This window comes from Cebus imitator, unplaced genomic scaffold (genome assembly GCF_001604975.1).
Source record: "Cebus imitator isolate Cc_AM_T3 unplaced genomic scaffold, Cebus_imitator-1.0 Scaffold747, whole genome shotgun sequence".
In the NCBI taxonomy this organism is placed as follows: Eukaryota; Metazoa; Chordata; class Mammalia; order Primates; family Cebidae; genus Cebus; species Cebus imitator.
In genome coordinates, this window is record NW_016108062.1 from 385,855 (window position 1) to 411,711 (window position 25,857).

Here is a 25,857-nt window from a genome sequence, read left to right on the forward strand (position 1 = left end):
ATAGGAGAAAACAGGTTTCTAGAATTGCCGTGGGTGACTGTTTGCTCTGACCTTTACTGAATTTAAACAAGGGAAACAGGATGCAGTGGGGTGCAAGTTGTCAGCCAGTACATGAGGAGTGGGGTCGACTTATTTGTCAGTGTGGCTTACAAAGGTGTCTTGTATTCATTTTAAAACAAATTCAACAGCTGTGATTCTGCCTTTTCCTCCAAGTAAAGGCTTATCTTTTTCCCAAGCTAAATGCATCTGCATACCCATCCAGCTCAGCATCATTATTCATATGGAACTTTTATACAATTCCTTCTAAAAAACACAAATATTCTCATTTGCTCCTCACAATTATGAAATATTATTATTCCTCAGCCAACCTTCATTTTGCAGATGAAGAAATCAGAGCCCAGAGAAGCTGAGTAGCCTACTGGTTGCAAAGTGAGGGAATCATGACTCATGTCCACATCATTCTACTTGCAAACACAGTGTTCTGCTGGACTGCTCTCACATTTTAGTTGGGAGAGGCCTGGGAGAACCGCTTGTGCCTTTAGATAGACACGCACATCCTGAGGTGGCCCAGGCTGATAAGAGCAAATATTAAGAAAATGGAGATGGTTAGAGTGAAGCCTAACTTCCCACGGCAGATGGGGTCTATGAGGAGGAAAAAGTGGATGCCTGGACCAGTCCTGTTATGAAGACAAGTCTCACGGTGCTACTGTGCCTCCATGAGCTCCTGTGGCCCAGAAGCTGGCATCCTGTGAGTGGGTAGGCTGACGATTATGCCAACTAACTCAGCAGGGATTTACATTGTCATTGAGGTCCATTCACAAGTTAGTACAGCTCCATAGATTGTAGGACATTTTCCAGGCTGGAGCAAATAAGTTATTGCTTTCAGTAAATCCTCTCCCTCCTTCTCTTTCTTCTACTTCAGATTTGGGATGATGGAGTAGGCTGAGTTTTAAGACTATTCTGTCTGTTCATAATATTCTCTGGTTGACCGTATCTGCAGAAGTCTCTTGCAGTACTGAAGTCCAAATCCAACACAACACTGTCACCAATCTATAAGCTCCATTTACCTCGGTATCCCTAGTGAGTACATCATAACATCAGAGATACACAAAAAATACTTGCAGAAATAATATGGGACTATTTTGTGAAGTCCAAAAAATATATATCGGGTTTTATTCATGGTATTATGTTTACAAGCAATTACTTGACTCACAAAACCTGCTTGATATGAAGTGTGTTATAATGGCTTTCTGTTGCTACTCCTCCGAAGTCCTGAGCGATTCCACCATCTGGGGGAAACAGCTAATATCTATCTGCCTGTTCTAAAACATGGCATGCAAGCATATACACACATAATCCCCTTTCATTTTCTAAGATTTAGCAAACTATTAAATGTTGAACAATTTAACAATCTATTGAGTGACTTTTCATTTGCTATCAAAGTAGACAGATACATGGTCCTACGGAAAGCACAAGAGCATTAGTGGTATATTACGGGACCTACAATCTCTTGGCATTGTTAGTCAGGCAAGTTACTTAGCTCTGAGGTTCTATATTTTCACCTGCAAAGTGAAAATGATAATAGTCATTGAGTTGCAAAAAAAGAAATCATAGTGAAGTCACGAGGGGTCATGTTTCCTGAGTTGAAAACCTTTCACGACTGTCGTGGATGCTGTAGTGCTCCACTCAGATTCCAGAACTAAGAAACTCCTGCCCACAGCTGCTGCGAGTATGGGTTGTTGATATCTCACAGCCAAGTTTCTTCTCAGGAAATGTCCCCTCTTGTCCAAAAAGGACTGCTTTGTCTAGTGCTACACCCTTGTCGTGGGGACAGTCTACAAGTCTTCAAAGTCTTGGCATTCTTTCTTCAATTCAGCTCTGAAGGGTTATTCCAACTCCAGAAATGCCTGGAAAGTCACCTGCAACCACTATGACCCAATCCTGCTTCTCTGACCCCCTGACAGGTGCTGCTCCAGAAAACGACCCCAGTAAACTTTACACAAATAAATTTCAAATTCAGAATCGGCTTCCTGGAGTCCTGGTAGTTCTCTGAAATTCACTGCTTATTGAGCACAGAGATCACATAGATAATGACACGTGGTGGAACTGGAACTGAAATTCTGATAAGAGTGCTGTGATTTCAAGTCTAGGTCTCCTGTTGGTCTCCATCATTCTACTTCATTAATGAAATAGGTTGGAAGAAGTCAAAACACAATAGATCCATATATTTCAGCTCATTAATAATCAACATATTCTAGTCTTAGTGGCAATTATTTTTAAAAACTTGTATACATCATTATGATCAGTGTGATCTAGTCAGGTTTTTCTACTACAGTGGGGCAGCCTGGAACTCAGTCAGATATACTTGTCTTTCTCACGTCTTTATGGGATTCATTTTTATATTTTTAAAATCACATTTTGAACGGACACAGAGTGCAATTTTGGGGAGGTGAGCCTACAAATGAGCAAAGGTCGCTGCCATGCATTTCTTCACTTATTTTGTTTTTATCCATCCAAGCAGTCACCATGTATTGTGTGCTTTCCATTTACCATGACACATTCTGAGAACTTTCCATACGTGCTCTTCCTTATCTTCACATCAACAACATGAAGCTTAAGCTGTGCTGAATTTTGTCCAAACTGACTCGGATAGGAAGAGGCAGAATAAGAAATACATTCCAGTTGTCTCCAAAGTCCATGCTTTTCTAAGTATCACATTATATTTTCCTTCCCACTGGCACACAGCTTAAATAAAAGTCAAACTATGAGAAGCATCAGGAAGTAAAATCAGTGTACAATTGAGAGGATGCACTTACATACATTATCTTTCAAGACTTCCTGGAGAAGGCACGACTTGGCTTTTGGAGTAACCAAGACTCATTTCCAAGTAGAAAGCTCTGTAATTTTGCTTGAAAGATAGAGTGGAAAGGGCCCAGGTTTCAGAGTGTAACTGACTTGAATTTGACCTCTACTTTCATCTATTACTACCTATGTGGCTCTGGACATCTTACTTAACCTCTCTGAACCTTCACTTTGTCATCGTGAGAGACCTCATTGACTTACTGTAAAGATTAAAGAAATCATAAATCACATCTAGTCCAATAACTGATACTATAGTAGACATTTAACAAGTGATGTTTGATTTAAGCTAATTCAAGTCTCTAGGTTATAGAAAGAAAATGGCAAAAACATAATTAATTAGCTTCTCCAGTTTGTGCCTTTGAGAATGGCAAGGCAAAGGAGGACTTTGCTGTTGTTCTCATATCTCATATTATACCATTTGTCATAAAAATTACACATTCACACAAGCACACACCCACGGACACAAACACTCAGACATGAGTCACAGTCCACAATGAAGGATCACTTAGAGTGCTTAGGCACCATAATAAACTTTCACATAAAGTACGGCAGTAGTGTTCATAATTAAAATCTCTAAAGAACTCTCGTTGTTGACAATATCACCACCCAAAGCCATATTTACATTGTTAATTATTCAAGTTGCGGTGAATAAGAAACAATGCCCAGGCTTCTCATAAAATTTCCAAAAATTAAACCAGGGAAATGGGCAATAAATGTCCTTTGAAATGGTACTGATGCCAGTTAATTACAAGACAACTGTAAAATAATAGGTCATGAGGTGCTTCAACAATGCCTAATTAGTAACTATATGGGCATTTCCTTCGAAAAAATGGCAATTACATGGTGCAAACACTTAGCAGTCATCATCAAAGGCCCTTAACCAATATTAGCTAATTAATCTTCCCTACAACACTCCAGCAGGAGGCAGCACAAGTCCTCATTGAGAGAGGGAGAAGGGAAGGCCAAAAGATGAACGGAAAATCCTCTTCTGCTCAGCATCGCTAAAGAAAAATTTGATACTCACAACCTAGAAGCTCTCAGGAGGGATTCCCAGGCCAAGAGAGGCAGATTGTTTCTTAATGAGTGACTTGCCCAGGTGATGTATAAGGTTAATGTGGATGAACTCCTGGCTTCCTCCTGATTTCCTGCCATGGCTTATTTCCTGGCTGTCCTTGAGAATTCCCCATACCAAACTGATGTTGCCGGCACACATGCACCATTGCATTTATTAGCCCTTTTCTCTTCTTCTCAGTAAGCAGGCTTTCGATCTCAAATATGCAAAACCACTGGGGGGAGAGGGAAGCTATGCCTCTTTCCACAAAGCCATGCTCGTTATATTATATGAATTCACAGCTGTTGATTTCAACTTAATATATGAGATCTGGAATTATGTTAGAAATATGATTGATTTTGATTAGGTGAAGATATTTTTAAAGGAGTGAATTATCTCTTATGTGACTTAATCTACCTTAAAGATTTCTGACAAAATCTCATTTGTGTCTAATTTTGTATTCTTTTACCTAAAGAGGGTCCAAAATTTGTATAAGTTCCAGGCCCAAGACAACCTAAGTCTGCCCATCTATCTGGTTGAGTTCTTCCAGCTCTGAGTCAGGGGCCACATTCTGTGGGATTCTGAGGCTCTGATGCCCATTTGAGGTAGACTTAATTTCATAAAGCAAAGTTAGGTTACATCATAAAATGAGGCATGACAAGTTTTTCTCCACCTGATTCCTCCCATTTAAAAAGTCACAAGTTTTAATGAGAAATGGAGAAGAAGGAAGGAGAGAATGAAGAGAAAAAGACGGAGGGAGAAGAGAAAGGAGAAGGACAAGATGAGAAGCAGTAGGGATAAGTGAGGGCAGCATGTGTTAGGCACCAAGTTCAGTGTTTTATGTGTGTTGTATCCTTTCTACTTTACGGCAACACTATAAAGGGGTATAATTACTCCCTCCACGCCATGTTATAGATGTTGGAACTAGGACATGCAGAGGTTAAGTGGCCTGCAAATAAGGGATTTTATTAGCTAGTTTCATAGCTAACAAAATGGTAAGCCTCGCCCAGAACCCATTTCCATTTTATCCTAAATTTTTTGTTCTTTCAATAATCCTGCTTTTAGGGTGAGCTTCCTTATCACCTCTAACCTGCCTCTGAACTCATAGCTAATCAATATCCAGAAGGCATGCATAACAAACATTTGGAATGGTAATATCCTAATAAAGTGTTGGATGAGCCGAGATCCAGTGGCAGGTCAAATCCAAATACAAATGTTAAAGTAACACACACACTTCGTAGAAGAGGAGTCACGACTTGTTCCTTCAGTATCCCCAAAAATGTTTTTGCTCCTTCAGTGTCCTTCTCCTCTTTCATTTTGGGGGATACTTATTTCTTCAGTCCCCTCACAATGGAAGAAGATCACACAACATTCAGAGAATAAGTTTTACAGTCTGATAAGCCCCGATCCAAAAATCCTACACTCTATGTGTTATCTGTAAAACGGGCAGAATAATAGCACCTACACTGTGAGGCTAATGTGAGGGATACATGAACAAATGCTTAGGAACTGGCATATAGAAAGCATGCAATAATTGTTAGCTATATTTTAAAAATATTTTACCCTATTAATGATCGCTCCTTTACTGAGAGTACACTGTAATAATGAACTGTGTTGGCTTTGGAGTCACACAAACTAAATTTAAATCTTGTATCATGTAGGTACTCTCTGTGTAAACATGGGAAGGAGGGCTGCTTGGCCTCCGTATGCCTCAGTTTCCTTGTTAGTTAAAAGGGTATAGTGATAGCATCTGCTTGATATTTTTAAGAGGGTTAGTTGTAGAGATTGAATGAGTCAGTGTATGAAACCCTGGCACCTAGCCAATAACAAGAATTTGATAAATGTTAGCTATAAATATATTTTGGGTAGGCATGCCTTACACACAGAAGAGACTCAGTCCATGTTTGAACCATATAATTAACAAAATTAATTTGACATTCACTCAACAAACATTTGCTTTATACTTACTCTATAGCAGACAGTGTCCTATGAGGTAGGGATTCAGAGAAAAATAAATACATAGTCTCTGCCCTCACCTGAGATAACAGTGTCTTCTGGCACAGACAGTGTAATCAGAACTATTAGATACGGGTGGAGGAGAACTATCCTTTTTAGGGCATCCAGGAATGTTGAATAAATAAAGTGTTTTGTAGTTTCACAAAATTTCAGGAAAATACATTTTATCCAACTTTGTACACATCATTAGAGTTTATTTAATCTCAACTCTTACTTCAATAAGGACGAAAGATGAATGAATGATGGCTCCTCTTCCCTGAAGTGACAACTGGTTCCTAAACATCTCTACAGACAGGACATAGGATAAAGCAGCTGTTTCCACTGCTCAGTAGTTCTAAAGTCCCTCCAGTTATTGATTATACTAAAACCTGGTCCTCTCAACATGTCCACTCTTGGTGATTTTCCTCCCTCTAGTGCTGGGTGGAGAGAATCTAACCCCTCTTCTACCCAATAGGCCTTTCTCATATGCCCACTCACACTTCTGAGTCATCATTTCTTTAAGTTAAACTTCCAGACGCCCCATGATGAAAGTCTAATGCATCTCTTTCTAAAGGTGAGCTTCCCGATCACAGGAGTGATAACTAGGCCCAAGCTATGAGTACTTGGCACCCAAAGCTCATAGTTTTAGAATCTTCTCCTCCTCAGGCTTCATATGAGCCCTACCTATGTTTGTTAGTTTGGGCCAAATCTGCCAGAGTCCCCTCTCCTAAGTCCTAACTGTTGGCCTAAGCAGTGATCAGTTTCAGCCCCTGGATAAAGAACTGCTTTCAGGTTTGTCTTTGAGGCCTTCAAAGACTTACTAACTAGAAAAATGACTAATGAAAGGATTTCAGGACCCAAAACAGGGCCAGCTGGAGTCCTCAAAGCATTCCCTATTGGCATAAGGCCAAGACCATTCTATTCTAACTCATGGGCCCTCTTTCAAAGAAAAATTTCTCAGATCACTCCTAAATTCCCAGGACTGCTGCCTCCTGCTGCTGATGGGGCTTGTCTGCTGGACTTCCAGATTCTTAATATAATGTTCTTGAACACTTCTGAAAACAGGGAGTTTGTGAAGCAACTGCTTCTTCTGCTCAATTCTAATGTTCTTCCATCTCAGGATAGCGTAGAATCTTCCCCCTTGTCACTTCCACCTCTAGTCATTTTCCTTCTCTCTGGAACTGGACAGAACAAGTGTAACCCCTCTTGCACAAACAGATGTTTGCATATTTGACTTTATTGTGCTTCCATTTGCATTTCTGCATTGCTGCTGCTTCAGCTGAAAACTTCACAGTTCCTCAATCGTTCTGTAAAATGATGTTCACATTTGTCATCATCTGAATGTTTTCTGCTGGGTATATTCCAATTGATTCATGCTTCTCTTAGGCTATGGCACCTAAATCTGAAAGTCCTAATAAAGCTGAGCATTTAGGGAAAGGATAGACAATTCCACAGTGACTGGGTAGGATATTTGGTAAGAGTCTTCTGTATAATAGAGAGGTCATGGATCATCTAGAAGTCAACCACTGAGTGGATTCTCTGCTATTACGGGAACATAAAACCTACAAGCTACCCAGGAATATCTTCCTAAGCTTACTGACCCTGAAGGGTGCTCATATCATTTTGGTTCTCCACACAGGGAAGGTATTCACCCACACTTGACTCCCTCAAGAGTCAACTCTCCAGATGTGCTGTAAGATTAATTCTTAAAACATGTTCATGGTAAACTATCTCATGTGCCAGTCCTAATCCAGATGGTATTTGGCTTAACACTCTATTAGCTGAAAGAATAGAGATCTTTGAAAAAAAAAAAATGAGACCTGTATGGCTTCTTTACATACATTTGAACTAATTTTCATTCCCCTAATTAATGCTCTCTGTGATTGACAGAAGCTGATGACAACTAGATCTGCTTATAGAACTAAATATTTTCATTTTCTCTTCACAAAAATAGACATCCAGAGCAATTTTAGAGATCATCATTTTGGTGAAAGTTAGGAGAGCATATAGAAAGAATACATACATCCCCCACCGTCCCTCCCCTATTTCCCCCCAACTGACCCCAGTGTGTAGTGCTCCCCTCCCTGTGTCCATGTGTTCTCATTGTTCAACACCCGCCTATGAGTGAGAACATGTGGTGTTTGATCTTCTGCTCTTCTGTCAGTTTGCTGAGAATGATGGTTTCCAGATTCATCCATGTCCCTACAAAGGACCCAAACTCATCGTTTTTGATGGCTGCATAATATTCCATGGTGTATATGTGCCACATTTTCCCTATCCAGTCTATCGTCGATGGGCATTTGGGTTGGTTCCAGGTCTTTGCTATTGTAAACAGTGCTGCAATGAACATTCATGTGCACGTGTTCTTATAGTAGAATGATTTGTAATCCTTTGGATATATACCCAGGGAGAGATAGCAAGGGGAGGAATGCCAGATGTAGGTGATGGGGAGGAAGGCAGCAAATCACACTGCCACGTGTGTACCTATGCAACAACTTTGCATGTTCTTCACATGTACCCCAAAACCTAAAATGCAATTAAATAAATAAATAAATCTTTCTTAGAATTGAGGATTATGGATTAGTGGGCATGGAAGGTTTGAGTTCATAGTCGGGGACTAATATTAATAGTGGTTGCCAAGTTTTGCAAAATGCTTTTAACCAGTCTCCCTTTACCTGTCTACCCAGATTAACTAATACTCCCCATTCCATCTGCAAAATGTGGGGGGCCAGCACCCATGCCAGGTTGCTGGCTGCCCAACATGCCTGCTCCCACTAGCTGGGAAGTACACTAAGGGCAGTTACATTTATTCCCCAGCCTGCTCAAGCCAATGGTTAATCTTGTAGTCGTATTAAGTTAATTTAAGTTACACAAACTGATCTAAAAAGAGAGTGGAAAGTGCTGACTTTATGAAAACTGAGCTGCGCACTTTGGATAGCTTCGTAGTAAGATAAATGGCTGTCATGTCAGATGTCAGAGAGGTAATTATTAGAATCTAGACAGATTCTGCCCCACAATCCTTTTGCAAAAATCTTCAAATTCTTTAATAAATTGAAATTGAAAATTGAAAAAAAAAAAAAAAAAAAAAGAAAAGAAAAGAAAGAATACATACATTAAGACTGGACCAGAAAAGCCTTTGATTAGATGGAGGAAGTGTCTTAGAAAATGTGTAGACAAAAATGATCTTCTAGTCACTGTCTCAGAAACAAAATCTCCAAGACAAATGCACAAACATACCCTGAGACACACGCCTTCACTTCTGCATTCAAAATCAACCACCCTTTTCTGAGCCCCATACCTAGCATACATGAGGCAGTAAGCACTTACCACAGAGTCCCTAGACTTGGATATGGTGACTTATTCTGCTTCACATTGGCAAAACATGTTAGGCTCCTCTCTGAACTTCAGATAATGATATCTAGCTGCTTGCAAATCTCAAGAATTATTGAATTATATAGCTTCAAGTTATATAAGTTGGTTAAAATGTTTTGTGTTACTATCAAATATTACAGAAAGGTAAAATATGAATAATATCATATTCTGCCTCATCTGATACTCAGTCATACACACCGCCCACTAGAATATAAGTGCTAGGCAGCTGGAATTGCTCTCATCTCTGTCGTTTCAGTGTCTAGCATAGCACCTGTCATGTTCTAGGAGCTTGATAAATGTTTGCTGAATTGACTTCCATTAAATTGAATTACTAACTTGCAAGGTCTTTGGGGGCAATTGTAGAATCTCATTTTACATCATCACCATTTCCTTGCTCAAAGCTGACATGAGGAAGTATGCAATAAATGGTGAGTGAATGAATGAATGGTTGGAGAGGAACTGAAAAGATGAGTCTCAACCCTGAATGCACTTTAGAATCACTTAGAGTGCTTTCAAAAATTAATCTCTGGGCCCCTGTCCCAGAGAGTGATTGAAAAGTTTCCCAAGATATTCTAATGTAAAGTCAAGGTCGAGAATCAATGACTTTGAATGACAGGAAAATACAAGGAAGAGTCCGCTCCTTCCTTTTTTTTCCCCACCAATGTAGGTTTTACATTCTTAAGTGAAATAAAGCATTCTGAAAGCTTTTTTTTTTTTTTTTTTTTTTTTCTGAATAAAGCACTCTAAAATGGAAGAATGATGTTGCTACTGCTTTTTAGAAAATACTGTCAAAAAGTGGTTTTCTAGACTGCTGGCTAGTGGACCTACCAGTAGCATCATCTCAGCCGACTTGACCATATTACCTCAGTATAACTGAGCTGTGAAGGCCATTTCAACTGCCAACACCAGGACGCAGGACTTCCGCTGGCCTAATGTTCTGAGACGCTGCCACCTTGTGGCGCTCTGCAGCGACACTTACATCAGCAGCCTTAAAACAGGTATATCTCAGATGGCCTTAGCTTTTCCTTGTTGTATATATTCTGATATATCTGGAACATAAATATTTACAAGGAAAAGAGAGTTCTGGATGCTCCATGAAGAGAGTGCTACAGATGCAGACATGAACAGCAGGTATGGTGTGGAGTTTACATAAACAGGGTTGACTTATCCCTGTTGAATTGCAAGTGACAGAGGCCATAAGAGGACAAGGTACTAAAGGACAAAGAACTGGTTATGTCAAATCGGCTTGTAATGGAAGCCATCATCCTCAGCAAACTAACACAGGAACAGAAAACCAAACCCCACATGCTCTCACTCATAAGTGGGAGCTGAACATTGAGAACACATGGACACAGGGAGGGGGACACCACACACAAGGGCCTCTCAGGGAGATTGGGGGAGGGAGAGCACCAGGAAAAATAGCTTACGCATGCATGGCTTAACACCTAGATGATGGGTGGACAGGTGTAACAAACCATCATGGCACATATTTGCCTTTATAACAAACCTGCACCTTCTGCACGTGTACCCCAGAATTTAAAATAAATGTTTTTGAAATCCACTTAGAAGTCTTTACTTCCATGAAAAAAATATATATATATAAACAATAATACAGGTCTCATTCCCATTTTTTAGGAGGACAGCCAGAGGCCCCAGGAATTAATTGTCTTAGTCAAAGCCATACGGCAAACTGCTAGATAAAGTCAAATAGAAAACCAATGTTTTAAACCAGTATCTTGAGAAAATAAAATTCCTTTCCATACTAAGAGGAAAAATTCAGGAACAAATGTCAGATTTCAAGACTGGACTTATACGTGTGTATATGGAAAACAAGATACCCAATACATGTATACACAAGTGTATCCATTTTTAACTTGATAATGAGGACAAATTGGCTGAGAGAAATTTTTACTTCATGAAAAATTGCACTTTGTGATAATGTTAAAGAAATACATTTTCTTCAAAGACACAAACTAATTTAGACAAATATCTTAATTTCCAACTCTTGCCAAGTTGGCTCTAATAAATAGATTAGACTCACTGGTAAAGGCACCTGGAGTCTAAATATCATGTATGAATTACATTATTCACATATATCTGCTTTTTCAACTGGACTAAATGTGTGATAAGTCATAACTGGGGCCAGATAGACCTGGATTTGTGTGCCAACTTTGCCACTACATGCTGTGAAGTCTTACAGAATTTACTTAAACTCCCTAAGCTTTGATTTCCTCATCTACAAGGAAGGCTAATAATGAAAACTCACTCATAATTTTTATTGCTGTTAAATGAAAAAATGTACCCAGACAGAGGTTCTAAAACATCAAAATATTAATTTAATGAGTGGAGATTAGTTTTCTTAACTGCACTACAATTTTCTTTACATGTTCAGCTTATTGATCAAATTGCTTATCAGTGTGAGTGATCAGTGGGCCACAAATTATTTTGGTACCACACCACTCTAGATGTGAAGGATTTTATCAAGGTGTAAAAAATCAGACTATGCACACCTCAGAAAAAAAAAAGTATATAAAGGATCTTTTAGTCAGCTAAGAGGAGTTGGGAACATTGCGGAATGGACCAGTGTATTCACCACACAGTGAGTTATATTTGGGCACCATTTTAGGGTGTAATTTATTGGACTAAAGGTTTAGACAATAGCTCTGTACTCTGCTATCAAGAAGGCTCTGACCTTTGATTCTTACTTCACTGAGTGATGAGCCAGCTGCGGTCTACAAAGCCAAATCTTGATGTAACAGAGCTGGGCTTCAATGATGACAGGTCATGCATTCAAATATCCATGTTCAAGAGAAGTCCAGGGTAGAAAGATCACTTGAGGCCAAGATTCAAGACTGACTTGAGCAGTATAGTGAGACCCTGTCTCCACACAGACACACACACACACACACACATACACACACACACACACACACACACACACACTGTTAAAGAATGTGACTTCAGAAGCTGAGATACAAAAATTTCCTCCCCAAAAAGTCTCCAAGCCAGACACCCGGCATGGAACAGAAATTTCTCCTGCAACTAGGAAAACTTCCTAAGGGCTTTACCCCAGAAAATGAATGCATGTATTCATCTTGTTTCTTTTTGTTTTCCTGCAGTACTACTAGAAGGAAGTGTGGTGTTCCTGCAATGAATGAGCACAAGATTTAAAGAAATTATTGTGGTGCAAGTGCTATCTGTATTTATATAACTCTTGGGAATGGAGGACTAGAAATAGATGAGCAGAGCCTGAAAAATGAAATTGTTACCTGTTTTAACAACAGAATCTGTATTAGTGTGTTCTTGTATTCCTGTAAAGAAATACCTGAAACTGGGTAATTTATAAAGAAAAGAGATTTAATTAGCTTATGGTTCTGAAGGCTGTACAGGAAGCATGATGCTGGCATCTCCTTTGCTTCTAGGGAGTTGCAGCAAACTTACAATCATGGCAGAAGGTGAAGTGGAAGTAGGCATGTCACGTGACTGAAATAGGAGCAAGAGAGAGAGGGAGGGAGGTGCTATACTCTTTCAAACAACCAGATCTCATGAGAACACACTTTCATGATGACAGCACCAAGAGGGAAATCCATACCCATGATCCAATCACCTCCCACCCAGCCCCATCTCCAACATTGGGGCTTATATTTTGACATGAGATTGGAGGGGAACAATACCTATACTATGTCAGTTTCATCCAGGTGGCTCAGGCCTGTAATTCTGGCACTTTGGGAGGACACAGCCAAAGGATCACTTGAGACCAGGAGTTCAAGGCTGCAGTGAGCTATGATATCACACCACTGCACTCCAGACTGGCAACAGAGTGAGACCCTTTCTCCAAAAAAAAAATAAAATAGTAAAAGCTATTTGTCTTAAAACATGTATCAGATTATATAAAGAAGATAAGATATTACTATAGCAGATCAAGAAATATCAACATCAATAGTAATGGTGATGCTTAACTAGGCTTGTGTTCTAAACTGTCAGTGAATAACTATCCACAGGTGTGGCTGGAGGGACACAAGATAACCACTTTAACCTTAAAGGATTTTCCCTACCAGGATTCTATAGAGCTTGAAATTCTTTTTTTTTTTTTTTTCCAGTTTAGACTGTCCCCAAAAGCATTCCATTAAAAAGCACATGTGCTTCCTTGGAATAATATTAGGAAAGCTATTTGGCCTGGATTACTTTATCATGCAGAGAAAAAACTTGAAGTAGAAAGAAAGAGTTGAGGAAAGTAGGAAGAAAGGGAGATAGAGAAGCAGGCTCCCCGTCTCTCTCCACTCAGTTTCTAGATCTGCACTGTACAACATAGTGACCTCTATTCATACGGCTATTTAAACTTAAATTTACATTAAGTAAAATTAAACATTCAGCTCCTCTGTCACTTTAGGCATATGTCAAATGCTCAATAGTCACATGAGGCTAGTAGCTACAATACTGGTTGGTGCAGACACAGAATATTTCCATCAAAGTTCTACTGGACAGTATTGCCCTCATAAGTGACTCTCTTTGAAGAAACACACCATATACTTCAGAAGTGCTGGGCTTAAAAAAAGAGTGAAGCCCATTGTGCTAGAGAGAGAGAGCTGTAGTATCTTGCAGGCTTTTAAAACTGTGACATATAAAGAACTAAAGAGCAGGGTTTTGTTGCGCAATAAGCTACATAGATAAAGAGCAAAATGGGTCACAGAGAAAAAGATTCAGACAGAACAAGCCAGCAGCCTCTTCCTTAGCAACCCAAAATGAAACTGTTCACCAGTGGGCACTAAATGAAAAGCAATTGTTAAACACATTTTGTTCTGTAGAGCTATTGACTATAACCATGTGTTGCACACCTTGTAAAGTTCTCATGGCAGAGTGGGATCAGTGTCTCACAAATTTCCTTTGTCATCTTTATTCTTTCGCTTGATGGTGTCCTAAATTCCTACAGGCTTTCTCCACTCTTTTTTCTTTTCCTCTTTGTTCCTCTGACCGGGTAATTTCAAATGACCTGCCTTTGAGTTCATTGATTCTCTCTTCTGCTTGATTGAGTCTACTGTTGAAGCTCTCTATGGAATTTTTTGGCCCTTTGTCATCTTTATAAGTTCCAGCTGGTAGAAACCTTCCATGTATTTTATAAAGAGGGAACTCACTACCTGATCATAAGAATTATATGAGCATCAAGATTATAGAAGTTAGTTGTTGTTGTTGTTTTTAATGTAATCCAAATTTAAAACAACATCTATATAACTCAGAAGCCCATATTTTTAAACTATACCATTTTATCTCTATAAGGAAGAAAAAATATTATGAAGGGGTTGTTTTAGCCAGAAATATGTTCAGAGAAGGATGTCATGCTGTTACACGGGAGAACACATGGCCTGATCGTAGTTAACAATAGGGTTAGGATATTTATGGTTTATCTGAATCTCAATACCCACTTCTATAAGGTGAAGTATTCAGACAAAATGATCTTAGGCCGCTTTCACTCTTACATAATTGTGTAATACCCTAGGTTTCTGTGAAGAACTCAATATGAAGCCTCTGTAAGTGAGTACTACTTTATTATCTAGCAAAAATATTTCTATCGGTACATATTATTTTAGTGTTAAGAAAGGACATCAGTGCACATTAGCTGGCCACAAAATGGATAGTTAAGAAATTGACTCTCTCGCCAATTTTTCCAGTGCATTGAATGCTAAAAGATATTTTTTTAATTAAAAATAAATTACTAGAGAAAAAGAACTATAGTCAAATTTTTGCCAGATTCATCACCAGAATAATTTTTGCATATGTATGTCATCGCATTTGCATTGTTTTTGCCCTTCCCTTCCCCCAAGCTAAACATGTTTATGCTTGAAGCTGTTTTGTGAATCCCAAGAAAGCATTTGCAGAAAATTAAAAATCTCTGCCAAAAACTATAACCATCTCTGAGCTTGGTTATAAAGTTGAATTGGAAAACTGATATTAAGTATGTATCTTCATTACATTTTGAAAGCATGAATAATATATGTAATCATCCAAAGACTGAGCTGTAAATGTTGCTGCATTATTCAAACATAAATGGAAGTGCACTGTATTATCAATTAGTGTCCAGTTTCTTTGGTAGAACAAGAGAAAAAAAATCTGTTGAACCTCAGCTGGTGATTTACATTCTCAAACATGTTTATTCACAATCCTAAAAAGCACGTTAGTAACAAAGCAGTTGCCAAGACAACTTATCCCTGGATTTAGTATTATTGCATCAGGAAAAATGCCTACGCGGAATTTAATTAGCTAACGCCTCATCCTCCTTGGCCAAAAAAGGATGGATTTTCTTTCAACCCAAAGTCCCTAAAGACTGAGATTCAATGGAATCAAGGTACACAGACACACAAGATAGACTCACATACACACACACACACTCACAAATGCTGGGTGATTGTACAGCCATGAGGCTAGTTTCCATCCAGGTAGGGATTCTATAAAATCTACCTCAGTAGTTCCTATATGTTTATTGAGTGAGTGTGAATAAACATGTAGCTAGGGTTTTCCATGTACGTATATATGTATATGTATGTATATATAAAAAATATACACACATATACATACATATACGTACATAATTACATACAATTATTTATAATGTACGTACATACACATATTATTTATTTATTTCTCTCTTCTCAATAAAAAATAGGCTTACCTCATTTGTTTTGCATCTCTCAGGAGTTATTGCCTTCTGTTGTCTGATATTTAATGTTTTAAAAATCATTGTGTCATGTGTTTTATATAGTGTTTAGTTATGTAGCGTTTTTATCAACAGTTTATGAGAAAGTTAATTGAAACAAAAAACTAGCACCAAAGGAAAGATACCTCGGTTATAAAATTGATAGGTATTTTAGAATTATTAAGACTATAATTCATAATTGGTTCTGAGTATCGATCTAACCACAGCAACAATGGAAATAGAACAAATCGCACAGCTTGCATTATTCTCCCAAAAGAAATGCTTCTACTATTCCAAATTCTAAAAGAAAACATGACTTGGGGGAAGAGGGTGCTTGAAAACCACGTATTTTTTTTACTAGCATTACAAAATTCCTAATATAAGTGTGATACTTTTTTCTTCATTTTCTGTGCATGCTTTTATCTCATTTAATCCTCACCACTCACCACTAACATCCAGTATCTACACAGTTAGTAGAAAGTGCTGTTCAAATTTTAAGAATATTAATTATTATATACTTGGATTTTACATTCTCCTTTCCCACCTGCTGCTCGTATTTCATGTTTATATGCTATTAATAATGACATTTATTTCGATTTCTAAATATTTATTGCTAAGATATTTAAATACAATTGAATTTTGTATGTTAATCTTCCATCTTGCAACTTTGCTAAACCTGATTATTAGTTCGAATAACTCTTATATAAACTCCATGGGATTATCTACTTAGAAAATGAGGTCACCTGCAAGTAAAGACAAATTTACTTCACCATTTTCAATCTGGATGCATTTTTTTTTTCTTTTTCTTACCTAATTGCACTAGTTAGAATGTCCAGCACAACATCGAATAGAAAGGATGAGAGCAGATAATCCTTTCTTGTTTCTGATTTTAAAGAAACATAATTTTTCCATTTTAAGTATAACATTAGCTATAAATTATCATAAATATCTTTTAATAAGTTGAGTGTGTTTTCTTTTTTATTCTGGTTTGCTGAGAGTTTTAATCAAAAGTTGATGTTGTCTTTTTTCTTGTCATCGTGTAGTTTTCTACGTGCGTGCAACTAACTGATCGGTACTCAGATGAAGACTAGGGGAAGAACTCTGCAGTTTTTCAGACTCTTTTCTGTGCACTGCTTTCTCTTCTCTGGTACTTCATCCTGTAAACTCTAGCTACTTTGGCTTCCTTGGATTCCCAAGTCAATTTCCCCAGTCCACGGAGACCACCAGGCTCAATCTAGATCCCTCCCACCAACACTACAACCTGGAAATTCTCTCAAAGCAGTTACCTGAAATAATTGCAGGGCTCACCTCATTTGTTTTGTATCTCCCAGGAGTTATTGCCTTCTGTTTGTCTGATACTTAATGTTTTAAAAATCATTGTGCCATGTGTTTTGTCTAGTTTTTAGTTTCTGTAGGAGAGTAAACATAGTTTCTGCTATTCTATCTTGGTTGGAAGCAGCAATCTCTTCTGGACAATTTTTATAAATGCACACTCCTAGGGCTTACTTCATGCCTAAATTGTGGGCTAATCATTCTTGAGAATCTTTATATTTTCAAAACTCCCCACTGAATTTATTAACAATTCTGGCTTGTGAAGTACAGATTTATCTCCTATCTTAAATCTAACAAAATATGAGGTCTGTGGGGTGAGTTTAGAACATGACAAGGATTACGGACCTAGTTTCTATGACCCTGTAGCCACAACTTTTTCCACTCTCTCCCATATGTACAGCCAGTGTTTCTGCTACATTAAAGCCAATGCTGAGAAGCCTAATTTTCTATACATTTCATTAATTATTAATCACCTAAATATTAGAAAGACCAACTATAACAGAAATTGGGATACTAAGTCGAAGTTGCAGACTTCTCGCCCTGTTGTAAATATCACATACTTGTACCAGAGGACAAAGGAACAATGATAGTTCTATTACATGTGTAAGATGTGATCATCATCCTAAAGAGAAAGCCATCAAAGCTTTGATGCAGTGATTATCCACCAAGATTGATATCCTCCCTTTGCTCTCTAAGTGTTACTGGATACCTTTCCAAGGTAGCACCAGCTCAGTAATGGTGTTTCCCAGTGGTGTTGGATAGTCTTAGAAATGCTTTAAAACACAGTTAAGTAATCACCTTCTCCATATTGTCTCACAAAATTCTGGGCAACGTTAATTGCTCCCACTCCCGAGTGTTTATTGCGCAGGGCATGTAGCATTATTTAGCCTTCTTCATAATGTACAGAGAATTTGTACTTGTATGAATAATACTTGTGTCAGTATACAAGTAAATTTTTCTATTTCATGAAAATTATTGATTTGGTAATCCATTTCTCCTTTTCAGTTATTCTAGAAATGTTCAGAAAATTAGAAGATAAGATAATATATATTATATAATGTGAATGTATAATTAAGAATAAATTTTGATGATATAATTTAACTGTGTATAATATGAATATAGATTTATTTCTTCTTCTCTGGCATTCTGCCTGGGAATATGTGAAAAACATATAACTGGTTTATATTAAATTTAATTAATATTAAACAACATTAAGTTGGCAAGTTCCCTGTCTCCTGTACTGCCAAATTTCTGATCTCATGGGTATCTAAACTGGCTTACAATGACTAAATATGTAGATAATTGTTTCCACTTGGAATTATTTTATACAACGCACACTCTGACACTACAGCTACAATCCTCCAAGGTTCTTCAAGTTCCCTCTGACACCACTGATTTTTAGGAAGTTAAGGAAAATAACCCTTGGCAGGGCTTAATACCCCCACAGAAATGTTGAACTTAAAACAAAATTTTATTCCTTTGTTCTTCCGATCATCTTCTAAATTATTCATAGCCTGTCAAACTTAATTTCTAAACAAAATAGTGAAGTTTTGTTATCATTCAGCAGTTTGATTTTAAGCATCAGTGCTATATTTTACCTATAAGCTTTGACTGACTCTGCAGATTAAAAAAGATAGGTGGGCTATGTGTACACGTACAGCCTAAACTGTGACTGTCTTACCAATCTCAGTAAGGACCTTGATCATGTACAAACCCAGCTGACAATGAACTCAAGCTCCTGCAACTGAGGTTCATGAACATATTTTCTCTGAAAATGGCTTTCTAATGGTATATTTCTCATATTAGTTGAGGGAGAGGAGACGGCGGTAATCAGAATTACCCGGGACAGTGAGGAAGAGAATGGCGGAGACTTCGGCATATGTAGTTTGACAAGACCCTCAAGAAGATCATGTTTAACCTTCGACAAGTGACAAATCACTGATCCAACCAATGACCTACAGTCCTGGCTACAATTCAAGCTCCAAGGAGCTTTCAAAAATCCTTACTGCCCAGGTCACATCGCAGGCCAGATTAGAATGTTTCGCTTGGACCCGGCACCCATGCTTTAAAGATGGACCTTGGAGAGGAAAGATCCACAGAGAACACAGGACTTACTAAGACTGGAATTAGTGTAAGTACCTGGCTTCCATTACAGTGGCCACACAGAGTCCCTCTTCACTTCTCTTCAGACACCTTTAAAACAAAGGATTGCTATGCCCTACAGGGAAGGTGTTATCCTTACATAAACAATTTTTAAAATTGTGATAAAATATAGATGGCGTAAATTTTACCCTCTTCATCATTTTTAAGTATATAGTTCTGTAGTGTTAAGTATATTCATATTGTTTTGCAACAGAGCTCTAGAACCTTTTCATCTTGTAAAACTGAAATTCTATAACCACTAAATACCAACTCTAATTTTCCTCTCCCTGAAAACCCTGGAAACCAACATTCTACTTTGTGTGTCTATGATTTTGGCTACTTTTGATACTTTATATGAATGGAATCACACAGTGATGTGTCTCTTCTGTGGCTGGTGTATTTCACTTAATATAATGTCCTCAAGGTTTATTCATGTGCTACACAACAGAAAAAGGATGATATTTCCCTTTTAAAAATTGAATAATATTTCATTGTATGTATATTCCACATTTCTTCATTGATTTACCTGTCATCAAACATTTAGGTTACTTCCACCTCTTGATTATTGTGAATAATGCTATAATGAATATAGGTATGCAAATACCTCTTCAAGATCCTGCTTTATTTTGGATATAGTCCCAAAAGTAGATTGCTGGATCATATGATAATTCTATTTTTAATTTTTTGAGGAGCCTCCATACTATTTTCCTTAGTGGTTGCATCATCTTATGCTCCCACCAACAATACAGAGAGATTCCAAAAAACAGGGAATGCTTCATGAATTTCTGTGTCATCCTTGCACCAGGGCCATGCTAATCTTCTCTGTATCATTCCAATTTTAGTATATGTGCTGCCAAAGCAAGAACTAATTAAACAATTTTTGATGCAAATTTTCAGAACTTCTTATTGACAAATATTCTGCTGTTGACAGACATTAAAAACTAAGTCTGTATGATTTTTTAAAATGCATGTTTGAATAATTCCATTTCATTTTAAAAGGAATCAGATCAATGCTCAAGAAAGTTACCAATAGGAAGCCTCACAGGGTGGATCCAGACAGTAGCATTGGCCTCATCTGGGAATCTGCAAATTCTCAGGCCCCATCTCAGATGTGCTGCATCAAAAATTCTGTGGGTGATGCTCAGAAGCCTATGCTGTAAAAGCCTTCCAGGAGATACTGATGTATGCTACAGAAAAAGGATTTATATATTACAGTTATGAGGGCTGAGAAGTCTGAGATCAAGGAGTTACATCTGGTGAGGGCTTTCTTGATGGTAGGGACTGTCTGCAGGGTCCTGAGGTGGCACAGGGCATCACATAGTGAGGGGACTGAGCGTGCTAATATGCTCACTCAGGTCTCTCTCTCTCTTATAATAAAGCCACCAGTTGGCCTCCATGATGACCCATTAATCCATTAACCCACTCATCCATTAATCCGTGAATGGATTAACCCATTAATGAGAGCAGAGTCCTCATGATTCAATCACCTCTTAAAGGTCCCACCTCTTAATGCCACCACATTGGGGATTTAATTTTAACATGAGTTTTGAAAGGGACAAATATGCAAACCATAGCTCAGCCCTAACAAAAAAAAATTACGGTTAAGGCATGAGATGCAACTCATTTGACATCACTGTCTAGACAATCGTGATTATCTCATCTAGCTCTATTCTTTTCAAATAGTTTGTATTCTAAACACTATGAATTCTATGGGGTGTTCTAAAGTTGTAAGTATTCTGTGAGCTTAGTTTCCTTATCTACAAAATGCTACTAATGTTACCTACCTCTTTGGGTTTTTAGGAAGTTTAAATGAAATAATATATTTGCGCTGGTTAGACCAGCCCTAGACAGAAAGTTTTAAAAACATCCTCAGTTTTAGACCTCGGTTTCTGCATTCTCTTCTTTTCTTTACATTGGTTTTCTAGTTTGTTATTTTGTTTTGTTTTGTTTTGATTGTTCACCTTGGGCCAACCATAGCTGAGCAAGTTCAATGCTGCTTTGAGAAGTACGAGTGCTCCTAGTATTGGCTGGGGAGTCATGGGAACTGTCTGATTTCTCAGCCAATGTTTCTGCTGCAGCATTTGTTTTCCTCATTACCCTGCTTACCAAGTCTACACATTTGTTCAAACTAGTAACTGATGCATGAGAACGGAATATTTTCCCCTTGTTATTTAATCTGCTCTCACCACAGCAAAATCTAAATAACCATCTTCTCTTGCACAAAACTAAGCTCTGCATAGATATGACCAATGTTTTAGTGCTTACCTAGTAGGTAGGGCATTAGTAAAGAGGTGTCCATGCTAGATTACATGTAAATAGGTTAAGATTTAGTGAGAATCACGTATGTACAAAAGTTTGTTGGGAAATTTGCTATTGTATCTGATTTATTCTTCTTAAGAATGTTTTGAGATATAATAATTGTATTGGTTCTAATTTACAGATGTGAAAACTGAGATCCAGATAAGAAACATAACCACGCTCCTAAGCTTATTAGCAGAACCAGCTAATTCATTTACAGAGTCCAGTGTAACATCAAAATGCAGGACTTTGTGTTCAACAGATTATGAAGAATTTCAGGACAGAGATAGCAGAGCATTAAGCCAAGTACAAATCCTTCTGGGGGCAGCATCCTGGGCAAGTGCATGACTTGTAAGCCCATAAAGCCAACCCTGCTTGTGTCAGAACTGATTCCAAAGCCCAAGTCATTTTTCTATTTCATCACATGTGAGAGCCACGAGACTTAACAGAAAACACAAGTTGGATATCTGCCCTTGGGTGAGAGTAAAAGGTAAAGGGAATAACAGTGAAAGCCCAAAGACAACTCCATCAACTTCATGGTTTTGATAAGGGCTGGTTCTGACCCTGAGAAGTAGCCCACAGTTCTGGAAGCAGCACCAGATTTGAGTCAAAAGACCTGAGCTCAAACCCTGGCTTAGCAACCTTTACTTGCATAATCTCATGCAAGACATCCAGGCCTTCTTAGCCCCAGTCTCCTTCAATAAAAAAAAAAAAAATAGCCCTGCCATTTTTTCTTAATATACTGAATGAATTATTACATGGATAGGAACATCAAATGTGTACAGTATGCAAGCATGTTTCCAAAAATACTGGCTGTGAAGCTAACCTCAAGGTCCTACCTGCTAAGCCCTGTCTGAACCATATATAGCCTCAGGCCGTATTTGCAACCTCTCCCTAACTTTGTTTGTATCCACTGATTTAACAGGTGCTAAGAAGTCTTGAGACAGAAGGAAAATCTAAGCCCTGCCCAGAAATGGGATTCTGACATAGAATGGCAGATGGTTGAACTATAGGGAGGTCAACCGAAGACTTCAAAGGCCCTATGGGAGAATTGCTTGAATACTTGATAGGTCCTGGTTCAACAGTTTGAGTGCAAATTCTTTTTAATATTAACAGTGAGCCCATAAGTGCCAGGTCTTTGCTCAAGTTGTTCCCTCTGCCTGACATCCTCTTCTCGCTCCTTCTCTGCTTGTCCATGGCTTCACCAGCTCTTTGTCATCCAGGCCTTGCAGTAGATGTCTCCTCCTCCAGGATGCCAGCTTGCTTTCTCAGCTGGGGGCCTCATTCCATTAACAGGTCAATGCTAACAATGTCTGCAGAACCCATGGTGTGAATTTATTGAAGAGAAAGAAAGACTCCCAGCTAGGTGGGCTTTCAGCCAAGCATGCTGTCCTCAGAACCCCTTCCTTCCTTCATAATTGCAAGCACTCTGATCCCCACCCCAGCTGGGGTGGCAGAGTGGATGGAGGAGCTCCTGCCTTGGAGGGATGCAACTGACCATTGGTCAACTGATCAATTATTTTGGCTTTGGACTTGCACCTGGTAACAAACAGATGAACAGAACCAAACAAAAACAACAAAAAAAAATAGGCCCTGCCCCCATGGCCACTGTAAACTCAATGAGAATTGACAGAAGAGCTGGAGTTGGCTCTAAGTTTCCAAGAAAAAGTATTAAGAACTTCAAAAAAAAAAAAAAAAAAAAAAAAAGATTCTAAGACTATATAGCATCTATTTCAAAAATGCCTTTCTTTACTTTCTCTTCCTCCCTTCCATGATCACTCTAAGAACCCCATAATCATGTGGAAGAGAGAGAATATAAGGGCTGTCCAGTGTTCTGGGACATCCTCTTCTCCTTAGCTATTGTTATTGCCTCTGATCTACAGCAATAGAGGTCAGTCCAATTTCTTCTTACCATTCCTACAGCAAAAGGTCAGTCCAATTTCTTCTTACCATTCCTACAGCAAAAGGTCAGTCCAATTTCTTCTTACCATTCCTTAGCAAGAAAATAATAAATAAAGACTTTATTTGCTATTTGTAAGAAGCTGTGGCTCCACCAAACTAGGGCTTCTGCCATTACTTGCTCTGTCACTGTACTTAGCTGGAGGTGGCCCTGCTCATCTTTGCCTGTCTCCATGAGATCAAGGCCATTTCACCTGTCTCTGTGCAGTGTGAAGACTGTTTCTTAAATCAGTCTGAACAAGCCTCTGGCCAGTAAAAAAGAGCTGCATATAAACCAAAGGATGGCAAAAATGGGGCTCAAGCAGCAATGCCATGGAATCCTCCTCAGTGTGTGCAATCTATTGGATCTAATTAAGTGACAGAATCCATTATTTCACTTTCTTTTCCTCCAGCCCACAGTAATCCAAGAACCCCAGGTTGGTTCTTTTAGCTACCAGGATCAGTGAGAGCTTAGATGAAATGATGCATCCAAAAATCTATTCAGTGGTGTTGAGAAAAAGAAAGAACCTTAGTGACAGGAGTCATGTGACCCACACAAAAAGAAGCTACAACAATGGTATGGTCAGAGCCTAGAGGATGCTGAAGTCAAGAGCTTCAGCTCAGAGAAGAAGCAATGACAGAAATAATGACCCAAAGGAAGCACTAAAAGAAATTAAAGGAGATTCCACAAAGCATTGTGAGTTGAAACCTAGCCTGACATGATGAGTCCATGTGAGAACTTCCCACCACCTCATCCCACAATGAGAAATCCAGGAGACCAGACAAAGACGACAATGGGAAAAGTGGTGAGGACTCTGCAGTTATGCAGGTTATGATTGGGACCTAAGTTGCAATTTTGAAATCACAGTGTGATCTCACCACCCTGAAGACCTTAGGGTGACAATTATTTATGGAGGCACAATTATCCTATATGTTTTGCCTTAAAAGCCAAGTTGCTTCTGTCTTTGCATTTCCAAAAATGATAGAAACTCAATGAGTCATTTGTGGTTGTCTCGGTTTCAAAAGCACCATTGTTACCCTGTTCTCCAAGTCACTGCATATTTTGTTCTACTTGGTGACTGGTGAATGAGCTCTAACTGACAGAAGAATTTAAAATGCCATCTTGTCAAATACAAATTTCAGTAAGTCTGCATGATTTTGCCTGTGTAGGGTAAGGAATAAGAAATATCTAATTTTATCAGATGGAAAACTGCAGTGGTGGTAAGAGGCACAAAATCCTTATTACTCAGCAAAGGGTCTGGGTGAGACATTAAAAACATCTCAAGGTTTTAACATCTTTTTAAAAGTCATTTCTCTTCATGTTCATGTACTGTCTGGTCTTATTTATGGTCAAACTGACTCAAAGTAGCATCTCAACCTTGCCACTAGCTATGTGACCTTAGTCTAATCATGCATCTTTTCTGAATTTTAACTTTCTAAATAAAGAAAATAATAACTATCTTTTAGGGCCTATGTAAATATTACATAAAATAATACAAGTGCAAGAATTTCATATGGCTTCTCAATAAATATTTGCAGTGATAAATGATTGCATGAATAGGCGTCAATAAACAAGCAAATCAATAAATGTTTCTTTCCTTTTCTAATGCATTCTTACCCTAGAGTCATCTAAGACATACAAATGGAAAATAAACATTATATTTATATTTATATAGGAATTTAATTTATAAAATGAGACATTATCTATCTCATTTGATCCTCATAAAATTCCTTGAAAGACAGTCCAGACAAGAGCTGTCATTTCATTCTATAGAAAAGTAAGCTGAGGTTAATTAAGGGCAATAACATAGTCATTTCGAAAGCATCGTTCTGTGTTCTGATCTGCCAGTTGAAATCTAGAACAATTACAGATGAAACTCTTTTTCATCACATGAAAAAAAGTTTTTTCATCACATTAAAAAGAGTTTTTATATTAGACACCAGAAAGGTGGACTAACTCAGAATTTCCAATATTGTCCTGTAATCAAGCAGAAAAATGAAGGAATAGCTGGGTGTGGTGACTCATGCCTGTAATATCAGCACTTTGGGAGGCTGAGGTGGGTGGATCATCTGAGGTCAGGAGTTTGAGACCAGCTCGGCTAACTAGTGAAACCCCATCTCTATGAAAAATACAAAAATTAGCCGGTGTGGTGGCAGGCGCTGGTAGTCCCAGCTACTC

The 25,857-nt window shown here is 38.3% G+C and overlaps 1 long non-coding RNA gene and 1 other non-coding gene across 3 annotated transcripts in view; one reads left to right on the forward strand and one right to left on the reverse strand.

Annotated features, from left to right (window-relative positions):
* Positions 1–23,447, forward strand: part of LOC108296848 — a 50,546-nt gene extending 27,099 nt beyond the window's left edge. Inside the window, exon 4 of one of the 2 annotated variants that reach the window (XR_005198460.1) lies at positions 10,020–19,095. This is a non-coding gene — a long non-coding RNA (uncharacterized LOC108296848). The other variant, XR_005198459.1, reaches the window with a different exon arrangement.
* LOC119469621 lies at positions 20,202–20,304 on the reverse strand. Its single transcript, XR_005198462.1, has one exon. It is a non-coding gene; the product is annotated as a U6 spliceosomal RNA (small nuclear RNA).
* Positions 23,448–25,857: the final 2,410 nt, after the last annotated feature.